Raw genomic sequence first — 17,684 nt, 5'->3', positions numbered from 1 at the left:
CTCCTCTGGACTCTCTCAAGCTTCTCCACATCCTTTTTGAATTGTGGAGCCCAAAACTGGACGCAGTACTCCAGCTGCGGCCTCACCAAGGCTGACTTGTGCCAGATCACATTAGTGCTTCATCACTCCAGCACATGGGGTCATGGCAGATCCCATATGCCAGATCTAACCTTGCACTCTAACCATACACTGGATCAGTCTCACAGATTGACCCTGCAAGTAGATCTGGCCTGCAGACTGGGCCCGCTGTAATCATCCAGCTCACAGGGACAGAGAAGTTGAGAACCATTGGTTTAGCGGCAGAAACCTAAATTGCTTAAGTTTTAATCCGGGCTGTGAAATAGATGCTTTCTGTAGTATTGGATGAATTACTTTAAGATTTTTAAAGCAGACTAAGAATGTTAGACACCCAAATCCAGTTGAAACTCTCATGGGATTAATCCAGCTGACTTCTTAAGAAACCAAACCTAAGCTCGCTGGCTCAAAGTGAGAAAAATCATCCTTTCATAGTGAGGTTGTTGTGTGGATAAATGAGATAATGCTTGCAGAACACTTTGAAGTTGAGAAGCCCCATGCTCTGCCAAGTATTATAATAATATTCTAAGTTAAATCTCAGCCTTTTTTTCAGTTTCAAGCACTCAAGGAAAACTAGCCCAGACTTTAAAAGCAGCTTTCCATAAAAACAATGTTTTAAACATTTTTAAGTGAGAAAAGTATGAGAAAATGGTCTGAAAAGTAGAAACATACTAAATAAAATTTAGCTCACCTATAATTTAATAATAGTCAAATTGATTTTTTTTTAATTTGTAAAAACAATTTGCTGCTGGGTCTATACCCTGAATGCCAAGTTTCAGCCCACAGAGAATTTTTTTTTAATGGCTGAGTTATAAACCCTTAAAAAATGCTGACAGACCCTTTACTCTAGCAGCACTAGTGGGTGCCCCATAATGAACTTTTAAATGACTTGAGATAATATCTGGAAAGCCTAGCCTGAAATATATTTCTGGTTTTGAGCCTTTGCCAAGGCAAACACAACACATCATAAGTCATCTTCATGATTCTAAGAGCATAAATTGGAGACCCTGCATATAAAGTCTAAATATTATGTATTCTTTATAGTGAGACTTTTTTGCTTTTTTGATGTTATGGAATAGCAACAGCTGTGCTCTAAAAAGAGTTGTGCAAGAACAAAACGTACCTCATTGTATGTCTTGAAAGAAGAAATGTGTGTATATTTCTACAATTATGTCTTGACATTGTTAAAATAGGAGGCCTTCCCAGTCATAATAAATTCTTAGGTATTCTACTACTTTAAGTGGAGCCCAGGTGGTTTTCAAAATAAAAGCCTGTCATTCTGTCCAAGGAATGTTAATCTCAGCTGCAACCACATAGTTACTCTTAACTTTCCAAAGACACATCTTGAAGCTTTAACACCCTCTGTACTGGGAGAAGGGTTTTGCCTGCCACATTGAGACAGTCTTTTTTCTAACACTGTACATGACATCTCTTTGGGTGCGATCTTACATTTCTTCTACATTTAAAGTTCCTCTTGGCTTCACTAGGAGTTTAAGGTATGAGAAGCATGCAGGATTAGGCCCAAAAGGTTCTTTTAATTAATTAATGGGTTACTTTATTCATCCGTCTCTTTGTGTTCTTTAAAACTCTTGGTATTCTGGAACAGGAAAAAACTACCACCTTTTATCCAAACTGTTCCTGACCCCAGCAAAGGTTTTTAAAAAAATCTATGCACCCCTCCACATATGCTGGACACAGATCCATACACCAACTGACTTCCAATTACATACACATCAGGAAATGCCCTTTCGGAGTTGCTCTTTTTTGCAATACAGGAAAAGAATGACTGACTTGCAGAGATGAATTGCTAAACTGAGGATTGAGAAAAAGAGTATTTGATTCTGAATGTGGAAATTCGAACTTGAACTTCAGCATTTAAGCAGATTATCTGAACCATTTAGAGGAATGAAGTTTGCAAATGAGCCTCAATAGACTAGTTATGAAGTTTATCTAGGTTGCCCTGAGAAGTTTAGCAATCCATGCTTCTTTTTTCAGTAAGCAGGGACAAGGAGTCTTGCTCTGGCTACAACTGGTTTAATTACCTTATTCATAGAACTTAGAAAAGAGAAGACAGCTTATGTCTAAGGTGGTGAAACACTGCACGATGACTATGGCCACCTCATGGTCATCAGTTACACTAATAAGAGTATCTGCATCAAATGAGTGGAAGTCAATGCTGGTTTTTATTAAGTGCCTGATCCTGCATTTGGATCTATAATGATCATTTGCTTGGTTTTTTTAAATCCAATATTAATGCATATCAGCCTAACTATACTTAAAAGCTCTTTAGTCTGGATTGGCAGAAATTCTCTGCAGGAAAACTGGGCTTCTCTAAGAAAGGTACATCAGTTTGGAGCCCACCCACTCTGAATGTGTTGGATAGATTCACTGTTTGTTCCCACGTTCAATAAACTCTCATTTAAGTTATGCTAAGGAAGGAGTCAGCAGGATTTCTCACTGAAGTGTTGAAACTAAGGGAGAGCTTACTTCTCAATGGGAAAAAAAACCAAATCATCCATTGGGGTCTCTGTCTATCAATCATAATAAAAGAAGAGTACCCACCAGCCCAAAAAAGTACATCTGAGTAGTAGGAGAAGGGCTTTTAAAGGGATGGCAGAAAAAGTCAAGATTAGTCTCTCATTTGTTTTAAATTAGTAAAAATAGAGTAAGGACTATAAAATGCCGACAGCATATGGGAAGAAACGCTGGATTTTTATGACAATTTGGCAAGCACCATGAAGCACATCATAGAGTTAAAGAGGCCCAGAGGATCAGGCTGAAATATTTGATATTGGCTGCCTGGGGACAGGAGGAAGTTCACTACTGTCTCTGCCTACGCGGCTTATTTTTTTTGCTTATCTGAAATGTCTGAGTAAAGTATGTGTGTAATCCTGGATACAGAACATGTATTATAGCTGTGCATCATTTTTTTCTCCTCCAAAATCTTATCTTATCTTACATGGTGCCATCCAAGAATTACATAATAACCTTAAAAAAATTGACTGCTCTTTAGACTGTCCAAGCCTTTTCTGATTTTTTTAGATTTACAGGGTCTGTTACAATTGCTGCTTGTAATTCATATAGAATACAGTTTTTATACTTGTCAGGAGTAGATTTTTTTTTAGCCAAATGAAAACAGAGTGCTATAATAAAGCCAGCTCCTGGGACTTACCAGAGCCTAACAGAGTTAGACACCCAACTCCTACTGACTTTCAGTGGGAGTTGAACTACTAACTGTTCCTTCTGCTTTTGAAAAATCTCTCCTTTAAAATACAGTCCCGATCTCTCATCAGTGCTTTCTTTTATGAGTTACCATTCAGGTTTAAGGACTGCTGCTTTGGCGACAGCATTGACACTATAAACTGGCAAGGGGAAATGAAGCTTTTCTTTTCTTGGGATCTAGTTTTGTAGCTCAAGTAGGAGGTCCCTAAACTTTATCACAAAAAACGTGATTTGGAATACGTAAACAAATGTCCACATCAGGCTATAAACCCAACTACTGAAAACCATCAAGGGATTTTGCTGCCACTTTAGAATCCACTCTATAGTAAATGGTCACATATAAAAACTCCAAGCTATTAAAAGAACGGTACATATAAAGGTATGTGCTTTAAGATTAATGCTATGCAGTCAAAGAAAAGCTGTTAGTTTTGACATTTTGACATCAACTCACTTTGAGCTCTGGTTCTTATTAGTCCTTTCTGTGCCTTTTAAAGGTCTTTTTTTTTTTTAAGCCAAAAATGTCAGGAAATTTGGAACAGAAACTTACAATAAAACACGTCCCTTGACCCTATGATCTATCAATCCTTCAAACAAACAAAGATAGTTGGATGAGCCAGGAAAAGGTTATTTCATATGTATATAGTGGTCAGACATTCATTACTCGCACTGGGGTTACAAAAAATCCAACGTGAGTTAAATATTTTGTGAAAGGTTTTTAAGTTGAATGCTGAATGCTATTTAGGGTAGTTTCTATTTTAGGTTTTGTTCTACAACTTTCACATTTAACATCTTATATTACTCATAAATGAGACGTTCAAGAAACACAAATTCTCAAATAAAAATGTACACTCCATCAGTGGAAAAGCAAACAAAAGGAGCTAATGTACTGTAGCTAAAAAAATTTTCAAACAAAGTAGTAGTAATTTACTGCCTCTGCTACTAACAGGACCCCACAAATAGAATCAGGATCCCTAACTCCATCAGGAGAACTTGATTTATTGACTCTCCCCAGATAATAAATGAAAATAAAAAGGTAAATTGTGCATGAACGTGAAAGCTGTAATTCTTCCCCTTTCACCACATGTATCAAATTCACATCCAGAAATTTCAAGAGAAAATCTGTAGTCTCCAAAGGATATGGGGTCAATAACACAGGGCCTTTACTCAGTTTTTCTTGTTTGTTTTGTTATTAGTTTATTTTTAGGTTTTGGTGTATTTTTATCTCTCTGTTCTTTTTCTCTTGAATATTCTTGGCTCAGGGCAAATTCTCATTGAGAAATCAAAGGGATTTTCCCTGAGTAAACACAAATACTGGTTATGTGGGAGTTTTCCATAAATTCTGCAGTAAGGAGTTTGCTGCCCAGCATAGGAGTGAAAGAGCATCACAAGAAATGTTGTAAAATACCTGGTTGTATATTAGAATCAAAACTTGTGGCAGAAATGATATCTTTTATTAGACCAACTAGATATTTGCAAACAAAAAGTCTTTATTTGCAAGCTTTCAGGCACAAGCACCCTGCATCAGGCATAGGAGCTTGTAAAGAGTGGAAAAGTTCTTCTAGGTAGAAATGAAAATTCGTATTTCACAGGAGAGCTGCAGGTGTTTCTACATCCTGCTTACCACCAGACAACTTCAAAATAAAGAGACTTTTCCAGCTTTTCTCTGAGCTTAATCTGCACAAAATGAACCGTTCCAAACAGGAGACTTTACCACACCTGCAGCTCCTGTGAGATATGAATTTTCATTTCTACCTAGGAGAACTTTTACAGTCTTTACAATTGCCAGTGCCTGATGAAGGGTGCCTGTGCCCAAAAGGTTGCAAGTAAAGACATTTTTTTGCAAATATTTAGTTGGTCTACTAAAAGATATCACCTCTGCAATGAGTTTTGATTCCTTTTGCCTCTAGATCAATACAGCTACAATCTGGATATCTGGTGGTATATTGGCTTTCCTAGCTGACATGCATGGCTTTGACCTTTCTCTGCTCTTCCTTGGCCTTTACTTCCTTCCCATTCACATGTGCATGGACACATCCATGGACACTGCAGCAGCACCATGTCCTAGCAAGGACGTTCCCAAGCATGATCTGCCTGTCTGCTCCTGCTTACCCACTTCAAACTATGTTGGACAGGGCTCTTCAGGGTCAGTCCCAGTAGCAGCTTTCAAACAGGATTTGAGAGTGCTTGCAGAGGGGAGGCTCTAGGGTGTCATCATCACCAGCTTATTTCAGTGTTTGGTTTATGCAGGCTGGGGTAGGGAATAGGGCCTGCTCGTGATCCTCCTACTCAAGATACCTGCCATCATGTGACCCCCCCTTGTGTGGTAACTGGAGAAGGCTGAACTGAGTGAATGAAGCTCAAAGCAGGGAGTGTGATTCATGAATAAAGGGCTTTCTTGAGTGCATGTACCTTTCGGGACTTAAAGGTTTGATTGATTTTGCTGACTGATTTTGATACACCCTTTGTACCTCAAATAAATAAAAAAATCTAGACTTTTTCCATCAGAGAGTTCTCTGGGGAATAGATTGACTCTATTCTGTATCTGGCTAGTACCTACCAGTATGGTATGACCACGGCCTGGTTGATACTGCAGTGGCACTTAAGCGATAAATGTTATAACTTGGCTCTCGACTGTCTGGAGTTTGAAATCTGGACCCAATTCCATGGTCGTACTGAAGCCAAGCCTTGAGAATTAAAGAGAAACCAATTCCTAAACCCTGAAGGAATTTCACAGCCCTTGCCAAAACAGTTGAAACAGGAGGGAAAAGAAAGAGGGAGGACCAGTAGCTGCAAAATTCACAGACAACTGCTTTGCTTAAAAAACTGGAAGCAGAAGTAAAAAATGGCTGGGACTGTGAGGAAACAGTAATCCAGCAATAATTCACTGTATTAGTGCAGCACTCAGATCCCCTATTCAAGGCTCAATCGTGCTTTCATGGCCTATAAGGGGATGGGGCCATTCCCTCTCCCATGCAAGGGGTTCTGCAGCAGAGAGCACCGCAAGGCTGTGTATGGATTTGGGGATAAGCCTGCGGAAAACAAGGAAAACACAAATGGACCAGGGGAAGGAAGGACACACATGGTGCCTCCCACATTTCCCCCTGGTGCTAACCTTCTATGAAGATAAAGACTTAAGCAGAATTTAACCCCTACAGTTGTATTCAACCTGCACATGCACATGGCCTGGATCAATATGAACAAAGTGCCAACGCCAGTGCTCCAAGCTATCCTTCCCTGCCAAAATTTCAAAGAATGGGTGTGAAGGCGAAATGGAGTGTCCTGACTGAATGGGGCCATTACTCAGATGCCCCAATGCAAAAGCAGCCCAAGTGTTGCTGTGTCAACAGTAAAGAGTGCCCAAATGATGGATTGTATTAGGCATAAAGAGCCTCCTATTGAAACTCAGATTGATCGCTCTCATTTGAAAAAAAACAAGCATTTAATAATGACCAGTCTGGCTCTTCCATTTTGGTGTGTGGTATTTTCGTGGAAAAGAAACAGCTGATTGAGGGTCACCAAGTCTAATTTGATGTGGATCCGAATAGAGAAACCCATCCATTCAGAACTGTGTCAGGCGAAAAATGAAGAGGGAAGGGCCGAGCATGATCGGTACAAGAACTGAGAAGGGAGCAGTCGGAAGACAAGAAGAAGAGAAAGAAAGGTGTGAAGGTAGCAGAGGGAAAAAAGAAAATTAAAAAAGCATACAAATACCTAAGAAAAAGAGAAAATCAGAAGCAGAAAGGATATGATATAAAGTAGCGTGCTGGAGAGCAAGGGAAATGCACCACAAATAAGGGTCTCCAATTCCTGAGGTGCGGGAAGTCCATATACGAGGCACCAACATCCCCAAAGACAGATCTGACTGAAAAAAACCCACTTCCAACATACGCCTCCCCAAAAGAAAAATGTTACGTAAAGATCTGTCATTGCTTCGTGAGTTAGAACGTGATGAGGTTGGGATATTATGCACCAACACACTAATGTTGATTACTGCAAAAAAGAAAAAAAAATGAAAAGAAACTCAAATGGGACAATATTTAAACATGCAACTGTGACAAGATCAAGCAATATCATTTTAAACTGAAGAGGTGATTAACAAGGTTCTCAAGACATGAACAGGAAACCTTGCCTGGCACAGGAACAGAGCGTTTTCCAACCCGTCTTAAATAAGCTCAGCGTGTGGATATGCACTCATTCCCTACGTCTGTAAAACATGGGACAGGACGCACACTCAGCAAAACGCTTCTCTCTCAAGTTCTTGAATTCCCCCCCCTCAAAAAGGAGGAAAAGCCTTCAAACTCTTCCTCTGAAGGCTAGGTGGGCCAACGTGTTTTAGACCTCATAGTAAAATGATCTCTGTCTCCAAAGCCAAGATGGAAATAAGAATCCCAGGCCAAGACTTTCAAAAGTGGCTAGTGCTTTTTTTCTGTGTTCCACATCAAGGCACATCATTTTCGGAGGGTGAATGCTCACCCCAAGAATCTCAAGGGAAAAATATCGAGGTGCTTAAAATCGTTCATCATATTCAAACCCCTTATTCCAAGACTCTGCCCTGGCATTAGCTGAGCATGTCGGAAAGGCTAAGAACAGCACAAGTACTCATCTCACAACCATCTTCAGGAACAGATTTTAAAGAAGGACAAGCTAGAGTCTCAACCCCATATCCCCTGGATTAAATAAAACTTCCCTCTGGCCCAGCAATTCTCAGGAAAAAGCAGCAATCAGTTCCTACTAGTTGACCTATGGTCTATGTTGATGATTATAAAGCCAGGTGGCAGACATTTTCTTATCTCTTTCGTGAAGATGCAGAGCTATAAAACTATAGAGAAGAAAGGAGATGTTGTGGACTGCTGGGAAAACACAGTAGCATGGAAAAGACAGATTGTAGGCGAGCTAGCCCCACATTCATTTTTTCTTGTTCCCATTTTAAACATTCTTCCTATTACACAGAGGTAAAAAGCAAGCCAGTCAGAAAGCATGAATCTGAGACTGTCTCCACTGAAAATGGGCTAGATTTTCTAAACTAGGCCAACATGGAGCACTTTGGACTTCCTAGGTCCTGCTGACTTCCATTTCCTCCAGATTCCCTCAGTAATATTTTGCTTCCTCCCACAATATAGATTTTTCTCTAATTCCATCTGTTGGTAAAATATCTTTCCTTTGCAACGGGTGCTTATTTCCTGTGCTCCAGGCTAATGTGCCAAATATCAGCTTGATAATAATGGACAAACCCTCTGCATCTGGCTGGCCTTTCCTACCTAGGGCCCATGCTACTGTCCTATAAGCAGGGCCACCTGGTCCCAGAGCAGCACCAGCTGCAAATACAAAGCTAGTGGACAGCTGGACTAAATATATAAGCCTCAGCCCTTAATTTGGATTCTGGCTGCTCAATGCCTCACACCCTGTAGTAGCTCAGCCCTGTTCCAGCTCTGGACTCCTGTACTTGTCCCAGCATATCCTGTTGTGTGTCTGGGCTCCCTGGCTCCTGACCTAGACTATGAGCACAGATATCATTTTAGATTAGAAGTGTGACTGGTTTTGGTTCTTCTGAACCCTTTGGCACCACTTTGACAGTAGATCTGGATTACCTGCAGGCTAACCTCACCTGGCTAAAAAGCTGTCCTTTATGTATAGCCCTTTTGGTTAGGTTCAGATAAAGCACATGCAATTGTCCAGATTTGATTATGTGAAAAACTTGTTGGTCAGAAAGTGAACTTAAACTGTCATCTCATTTCATATATGGCAATCTCTTGCCATGGCATGGTGGCTATTAAAGCTGTTGTAATGAGCTGCACAGAGGAAGCCATTTACCACAAGCATTTTTATTGGTCTCAGAAAAGCCAGACACTATGCTACCTTTTCCTAAGTACCATCTAAAGGCACCATATCTCCATAATATTTGCAAAGATGCAAATACAACTTGTAAAAGCAATAGCTGACTCTCTTGACCTAAAGACATTGGAACAAAAAACTCAGAGGTGAAAGCCTTTATATCCTGTTACTGATCCACTGAGCCACACAGCTGCTGCGCTGCCAGGTCTTTTTCTCAAGTATGAACTGAAGCAGTGTCCTTGTTTCATTTACTGAAAATATCTTTCTGATCATGCTTTAGTTTTTCAGTTTCATTCATAACATTCCTTCCCTACAGGAACTATACCATAATTGAAGGGGAGAAGAAAAAGAGAAAAAAATGGTACTGGCTGATTTTCTGCTATTTTAAAAGTTTATTATTTTTATTTTGATGTCTGGTTTGTTTTTTGGGGTTTTTTTTTAAGGTTTTGGTGAGAAACTACCTTCCACCCACCCCCATCAATCGTCGCTTTCAACAGCTCTTCATGGGTGGCTGCGTCTCTCTTAAATTTCATTTCCTGTTAAAAACAATAAACAGGCAACTGTTTAATACTGTCGATTTTGCTTACTTGATAGAAAATGAAATTTGAATGCGGCTCCCTTGTGAGATAATCACTAGAGAAGCAACTGGGGTGAGGAGCAACAGCTTTAAAATAATCGTTGATTTATGTAATGCTAACTATGTGCAAAATCCTCAAACTAAACAAGAAGTAAACTGAAAAATGTTAACTTTCAATGGGCAGCAGGGAAAACAGCAGGCAATTCCTTGATTAGGAAAGGTGGCTGAGAACCACTCTCGTATGATGCACTTAGTAGGTTTTCACATTAGTTTTATTAGGGCTGTTTTGAGATCTCACACTCTATTGTCAGAAAGGCAGAAATAAGTTGGTATCTTTAAGTTTTAGATGCTTCCGAGGAAGAAATTAAAGGACACATGCAACCTTCTCCTACGCCTCAACTCAACAAACTACTTTATAGAAACACCGCTTTTTCTCCTTAGATAAGACAACACACGCACTTTAACTTGCTCACATGCAGAATCTAGTCCTCTAATTTTTTTGGGATGGGGTGATGCGTTTTAATTTACACATTAATGCATGTTTTAGCTGCGTGAATACAGAGCACCCTATAAGCTAATACGTGCCAAAGATGATGAGGTGGTAATCCCTTTGGAACGCAGAATTAACTCAAGCCAATAATAATAGTTGCATTCCAAGTGGATTAGCACTGAGAAAATTTCCTTACCTGTTGCTGATAATGGGGGGTTAGTAACAGGTGCCCCTGAAAAGAGCTTAATTGTCAACATACAGAGGACTGAACCACATGCAGCGCTGTTACAAAAAGTGTAAGTGAATGCAAGTCACTTACGTACAGAGCAATGAGACGACCTATAGCTCCAAATGATAGCAGCCACAGGAATCTTATTAACATTTCCACCTTTGCTACCTGTTGGAGCTGAAACATGGGAACTGTGGTGGGGAAATAATGTTAGTTGGTATAATTTGCATACTGGAGAGCTGGAATGAGGTAAATACTGGCGTATCGTGATTGTACTACATACCTTCTTCCAGCTTTTGAATAGGTAAAGCATCCCAAATCGGACACGTTTATAGTAACCTGTCTAAGAAAGTCACAGGGTTGGTCTACATAGCAGATTTTTTAAAAACCCCAAAATTGACTAGTACTAACTCCGGCTCAGATGAGACTTAGTGTATATAATACTGGGTCTAGTTACCATCCACTTAATCACCTGCTGAAAGGATGCCTAATCCACACTGGTAAAATTCCTGGTCGCAGGAATCTTGTTTACACGAAGGCTCCCATTCAGTGCTAACAATGGAAGGAATGTATCTAAAGTTCTTCGGTGTAGACCAGGCTAAACCTATGAGTAAAATCAATTTAGACAACCTTATAAATCACTTCTGAATTCTGCCCTTAGCATGTTTTTGTCTCTTACTGATACTGAGAGAAGTAGTGTCCATACGCAAAAGCAGCATTCCTTTTAGTATACCTTATTACAGACAAAAATCTGCTAGAGAATAGCGGGGTTGTAGAGTCAAATACAGTTTTTGTACATTTTTTTGGGTCTCTCTCACTGCATGATTGCATACACACACATCCGTTTCTGCAGATGAGCAACTGAAGGATGGAGAAACCAGAGCAAAGCATCTAGCAGCTAGACTATATCTACCAATACACCCTGCTTAACTGCAGTTACAGTTGTGGGTGCTCAATAATATTTAAAAAAAACCAGTCCTCCAAATTTTAAGTTGGGCTCTCAGAAAAATGAAGAAAACCTAATTGATAGAAACCTGGGAAAAGTCAGATTTAAGTGACTTGCTCAGCATCATACAGAAATTCTGCACAGAGGCTGGGACAGACTCACTCCACAGAGCAGCCTTCAGCTGCATTATCCTTAAGTGCATCTTTATTTTTCTTGAGGTCTCCAGCCTCATCTACAAACACCTTCCAAATTCTCCAGTCGGTAAAGTAAATAAATTTAAAACCATACAGACAGCAGTCTCCTTTACTATACAACACAACCCTTATTCATCCCAAGTATGGCCCAGCCTACGTGGGAGTTTTAGGAAAAAGAACAGTATGGGATCATGTAATTAAAAGCTGTAAGAGAATACATGTATGTATGTGTGTACACACGCACGCACACACATCCTTGGAGGCTGAACTAAGGCGGCCCACTTGCTTTTGATAATTTTAATGTAATTTCCTTTTTTCAGAAGAAGTTAACAAAAACAAAAGAGGGGTGGTAAAAAAATTCCCTGACTGTATTCTCCAAGCAAAAGATTCCCTAAGCTATACTTCTAGTCCAGCTCCAAACATTTTTGCTTCTTCACTGGTTTTCTTTTTAAATCATCTGTGTAGTATAACTCATAAAACAGGGGGAAATGAGATATGGTTTTTTTCACAGTTTATACCATTCAGTGAAGCAGACAAATGTTTGTTATTTGTAAACATCAGAAATCCTGTTTTCTTTCCTAGAAACCTGCAGCCTTAACATTTCATAGTAAATAAATACATGAAAACTAACTCTGGCCAGTGCTTGTTAATATTGTGTTTAGATCCTAAGATTCACCAGACAAAATGTCAAGTGGGTCATAAACCACTGTAACTTGCACGTTGAAATATTTTTACCGTGTGGAACTTTTTACTAGAAGAAAGAGAAAAAAACCCCAATGTGCTCCAAAAAAAAAAAAAAGAATCACATACAATTAAATGTCAAATGATAATCATAACTTACAAGGCAAATCAGGTTTTCCTGCATTCACTGCTTCCCCACTCCCATTTATGTGCTAATATGGATAAATCAAGAAACAGACATTTTACAGTCTGGTTTCCTATCCTTCGGGGGGGGTTTTTTACGCCATTTACCTTTGTCTACGTCGGTTGAAATATTCCATGATGACGTTGGTGTGAAATCCACAGTGACTGTCAAATTTGTTTCTGGAAAAACAAACAAAAAACCCACCATTACTATGCTGATGTTCAGCCTATGGAGAAGTACATATTTTCAAAAGACAAAACCTGATGAATAAGATTAACCAAATATTGTTGGTTATTGATATCTAATGGATGCTCTGTCCTGCCATGCTGAAGCATATGAACAACATAGATAAAAGGCAAAGGCCAGCCCTGCAATTTGTTTTGCAATGCAATCATTGTGAGAAATGATACTAATTAAGCAACCAGTCTTTGGGACATGTGCAGCTCATCTTAAAATCTCTCCCCTACTGTTTTGGAAATAAAGAGTCTGCCCAAGAAAAATACTGTATATTGCAATGCTACAAGTCTGTCTAACAAGTTACTAATTAATATCTACAAAACATCTAACTCATCCTGAAAACCCTTTGGATAGGTAGAGACATTACACATAAACCATTTAAGTGATCAGAAACTGCTTTAAATGTGTAACAGAACATAAATTCAGTGCACATAAACCAGTCTAAAAATGGTTGAAACTGGTTAGAGATAAACCTTGTTGAGTGCAGTATCAGACTTAACTGATTTGGGTCAAATTGGTTTATGCAATGTCTATCCCAGAACCCTTCCTGATTTAAGTTAAATCAGAGTCCCCCAGAATCCCAGATGCTTTGCTGGGTGGGGCTCTGCTCTCTGCTCCAGTCTAGCAGGGCTGGCCCCTCCCTTCTGCCCCCTGGCTGTTGCTCCAACAGAGACTGCAGACACAGCAGGGTCTGCCTGGCTTCCTCCTGTTGCCCCATCCATTTCTCCCTCACCACTCTCTGCTCAAGCAGGGATTCCCTCCTCTCCCCTGCCTTACACAGCCACCTCTCAACATTAGCTCTCAGATGACATGCTGGCTATGCTCCATGCAGTGGGAGACAGGACAAAGGCAGACAGGACAGCGTCAGCTTAGGGCTCTTTGAAGCTAATCAACAGGTAGCTGGTAACATTCCTTCCTTGGAAAAAGCTGTTTAAGAAGAGCTTGAGCTAATGAGAGATCCTTCTGTTTTACTGATGGGGTGATAAATGCTAACAAGAAACTCCCTGCTGTGTAACTCTAAGCTCTGTTATCAACAGCGAGTGTGTGTGTGTGTGTGTGTGTCAGGGGGAACGACTCCTCCTGCGTCCTGTGGGATCTGGTCATGCCCCACCTCAGCTCAGCACTCTGGAAGGGAAGGGAGAGCTGCACTAGTGCCACCTGGCTTCTAGCCTGAGCCACTGCAGGCATGTGCCTGCATTTCTGGAATGAAAAGGGAATGCCTATACACCTCCAAATTGGTTCAAACGTTGCAGGTTAAACTAACCTCCAATGATTGAATCAATTCAGGCTTAGGCTTTTTGAATGTCCATCCCTAGCCATAGTCACTACTTATGCGAAAAGTCCCATCCAATTTAATGGGACAACTTATAAGAGAAATCCTTATTCACATGAGTAAGGGCTTAAATGATCTGTTCAACAGCAGCTTTCTCACTGATAGAAGCTTGTAAATAATTGCTATTACTATCACATTTTTTAAAGAGAAAAGGATGAGATTCAGCTTACTTCATCTGCCTTAAATTATCATAAATGCCTTCATGTTAAACATAGTGTTCTCAATCTGTTTTTTCCAGTAAACTCAGCTCTTTCATTTATCCCTACATGCCTCAGTCTTTATTTATTTTTTTAAAATCTTACATCAATGCAGGCAGCAAGCATTACAGAGAATCCTGCTAAAGGAAAATGACAACTCACTTCAGGACCCAAATTTAAGATGCGTTTAAAACATGCCCCAAAGTTTCAACATAGATCCTTTTATTACCCCTTAATGTATTTTGAAAATGTATAACCATCGCACTAGTGTTGTGACTGTACTTCCAAAGGGATCCACCTGGCAGTGTTTCATGCACAGGCATCTGCACTGTGCTGGGTTTCCATGGTTCCAACTGCAAAATTGGGGCTTAGTTGTGCAAGTTGCATTTAAGATGGTGTGGCATCCTGTCCACTCCACAATCGTTGTCAACAATGTTTATTAGGCTGCTAAAGCCATTGAGCTAACACAATTGCCTGCATTAATTTAATTAGCGGAGAATTGTGCTCTTCCAACTAGAGGTCTCTGTTTCAATCCGAACAATTGATAATCTACCCTGCAGGACCTCGAAACCAGCATAAAGCAGTGGTACTGTATTAATAAGCAGTGAATGACAAATTAATATAGAACTAAAAATGAAACAGACTGAACTAGCTTCCATGTCTAATCTAAGTAAAACACAGACTATACTGAACAAGCAGCAGACAGAAAAGTAGGTTTTGATTCAGACTTTGGGACCTCATCCTGCAATTCCTTGTAAATCCAAAACTCCTTTTGGTTTCAGTAGGCCTAGCATGCATAAGGAATGCATGAATCAGGAATCTGAAATGTTAGTAATGCAGATAAGAATATACAGTTTGAAGGTATATGATTTTTATTTTGATGCTGGCCCTTTGACATATTCTAAGCATATTCTAAGCTAGAAAATAATTGAATATGTAAAACTGTGTTAACAAAAAGATATTAAAATCTATTCTGTTTTTATTCCGTCAGCTAGAAGGTTTTTTTATTTAATCAATTATGTGAGTAAAGGCACATAAATGCATGAAATAATAAGTGCAGATATGGCCACTACCCTCTCCTTATAAATACCCTCTTTCTTACAAGCCCACCTGGTAGCTCTGCTTGTTTAAGAGTCTGTCAAGCATTTCCAATGTAAACACAGTATTTGAAGGCAACATAACTCATCCACAAACATATTCATGGGGCTAAACTAGACATACAGGGTAGAACCACACTCAGTGGACTAGATACTCAGCTGAAGTAAACAGGCATAGCTTCATTTAGGTCCATGAGACACATCTATTTACTTCAGCTTCAGGTTTAAGCCAACACGCATATCCCTATGCATTCTTAGCTATTACATCTTCGTGAAATAAATATTTGACCGCAGAGACACGTCATATTTCCAAGTGCTACTGAATCAGTAATAGGACCCTCCCTCATACTGTGCTGCCTATGCCTCAGAAATTTGCATCTGGATAACATAGTGCGTCTTTCCGAATTCCTTGGACTTCATGGCATTAAACCAGTTTGACATTGGTCCAAATTCATGCAGTTTTCCATCCAATAGTCACATTTTACTAAGTCAGTCACAAATTTCTACCTCTCTATACCAATTTTAGGATCAGTGTCAATATCTCTTTTGTTTTCCCCAGCAGGAGTTTAATTTGCTGATTGAATGTCAGACTGCTGACAACTGATTAGACCCATGACATTCCCGACAGCAAAAATGGGAACTATTCATTCTCTAGTACAGTTACACAAGTCACTGAGCCCTAGGTCTGAAGCTCTAATAAAGATAATTCCATAGGAGGAACACACCAACTGACTGCATTTGAACCTTGTTCTGAGATTATTTATCCTGGATTTCATGGTAAAAAAAATGAGACACGGTCCACAGCTGAGAAACAAACAAAGGGCCAGTCTTGCAGTGAAAATGAGCCCTGCCTCCTCCTCAGGGTAACTCTTCAGGGTCTGGATTGGTTAATAACCTAAGTAATTCTCAGGTTGATATGCTAGTAGGATTTCCTCCACAGCAGCTTCATAGCAGGCATCTGCCATGGGCTCAGAAGACATAGAGGACCTTGTGCAAGCGTGGTCTTGTTTGTTCCCTCTACCCTACACTTCTCGGCCTTGTGTCATCCCCATGCAAGGAACTCGGAGGCTTCTGCAAACCTGTGCAGTAACCCTTTTGCAGAAACTTGTAGGGAACAGGGAAGAAACCAAAGGGGCTCAAAGACTTGGGGTGCTCTCAGAATTGCTGCTTATGTGTGTTACATTGGGAGGCACTTCAGATGTCCTGTCCTACCCTCTCCTTGCTTCTCCTCAGCTTTTTGCCAACAGCTCACACACTTTACTCATAACAGAAGAATATTCATTGGCAACTTAATTTTCCATATATCAGATAGCCCTTCTGGTCAGGCCTACTTGACATCCCTGCCATCTACTCACCCAGGGATACCCTGCTCCACAGGAAGAAGTATCAGAGGGGGCACTTCTGAAGTGATTTCTTAGTCCAAGAGGTGGGGGAAGAGAAGAGAGTTTCTGTCTGGAGTTTTTGAGGAACAGATAAAGCTAGTAGGTCACAGAGCACTAGCAGGTCAGTATGTTTGACCCACACATAATCCTAAACTTAGTTCAATTTTCTCCTTCAAACAGATGAGTATTCCCATAAGGTCCCAGTTTAGCATTTTATAGCAACTTCAAGGACACTGAAAAAAATATGGAATAGCATCAGGCCTAATACTGATCCCAACAGGAGGCTACAACAAACGTCCATATTCAGCAGTTACCCGTTGTTAGATACTAATTCTTTAAACTCCCATCAGATAAGCAAACAATAAGGAGAATATTTTTAGACTAAACCCATGTAAATAGCTCAAGGATGTTTTGAACAAAATAAAATTGAATTAATATATGTTTACAGTAGATGTAATAGCAAAAATGGCTTCTGCAAAGAACAGCAAATGAGGAAAAACAGAGGCTGTTTTGTCTGGACCAAAGAGAAACATTATAAACATAGGAATTATCGTACTGGTTGAAACCAGTATGCTCCATCTACTCTACTGTCCTCGGGTACCCCTAAGTGCATTTAAAATGTCATAGGGGGTATACAGAATGAATGAGAAAAAAAAATACTGTTTTAAAATTAACTTTATTGTATTTAATTTTATCTAATAAGTGTACATTATCAGTTATTTTTTATTATACATCATGCAGTATATTTACAAATTGTTTACAGTACGCATGCATAATATGTGGTGGGCATGTTGTATAGATACTGCAGCGATCTGGGCTTGGTGGCCCGGACACAGACTGCGTTGGTCATGAACTCACATTAAGTAAGGTAAAGCCGTAGCTGCGCACTTCGAGAAATACACACATGCACCATAGGTGGCAGAAGACCAGGGCTAAGGGGGCTCATTCCCCTGAAATGCAGGGCAGCAGATACGGCTGCAAGGCAGCCCAGTTGCAGGCTCCGGGCAG

The 17,684-nt window shown here is 40.0% G+C and overlaps 1 protein-coding gene across 1 annotated transcript in view; it reads right to left on the bottom strand.

Annotated features, from left to right (window-relative positions):
* The window catches only part of ROR1 (receptor tyrosine kinase like orphan receptor 1), an 87,515-nt gene extending 74,908 nt beyond the window's left edge, over nucleotides 1–12,607 (bottom strand). Inside the window, exon 1 of the mRNA XM_019531569.1 lies at nucleotides 12,538–12,607. The gene's annotated coding sequence lies outside the window, so the exon portion shown is untranslated. The remainder of the gene's footprint in view (nucleotides 1–12,537) is intronic.
* Nucleotides 12,608–17,684: the final 5,077 nt, after the last annotated feature.

Source organism: Crocodylus porosus, unplaced genomic scaffold, assembly GCF_001723895.1.
Source record: "Crocodylus porosus isolate Cpor-Errol unplaced genomic scaffold, CroPor_comp1, whole genome shotgun sequence".
Taxonomy (NCBI): domain Eukaryota; kingdom Metazoa; phylum Chordata; order Crocodylia; family Crocodylidae; genus Crocodylus; species Crocodylus porosus.
Note: the sequence above shows the minus strand (reverse complement) of the source record. Positions and strands in the feature narration are given on the sequence as shown.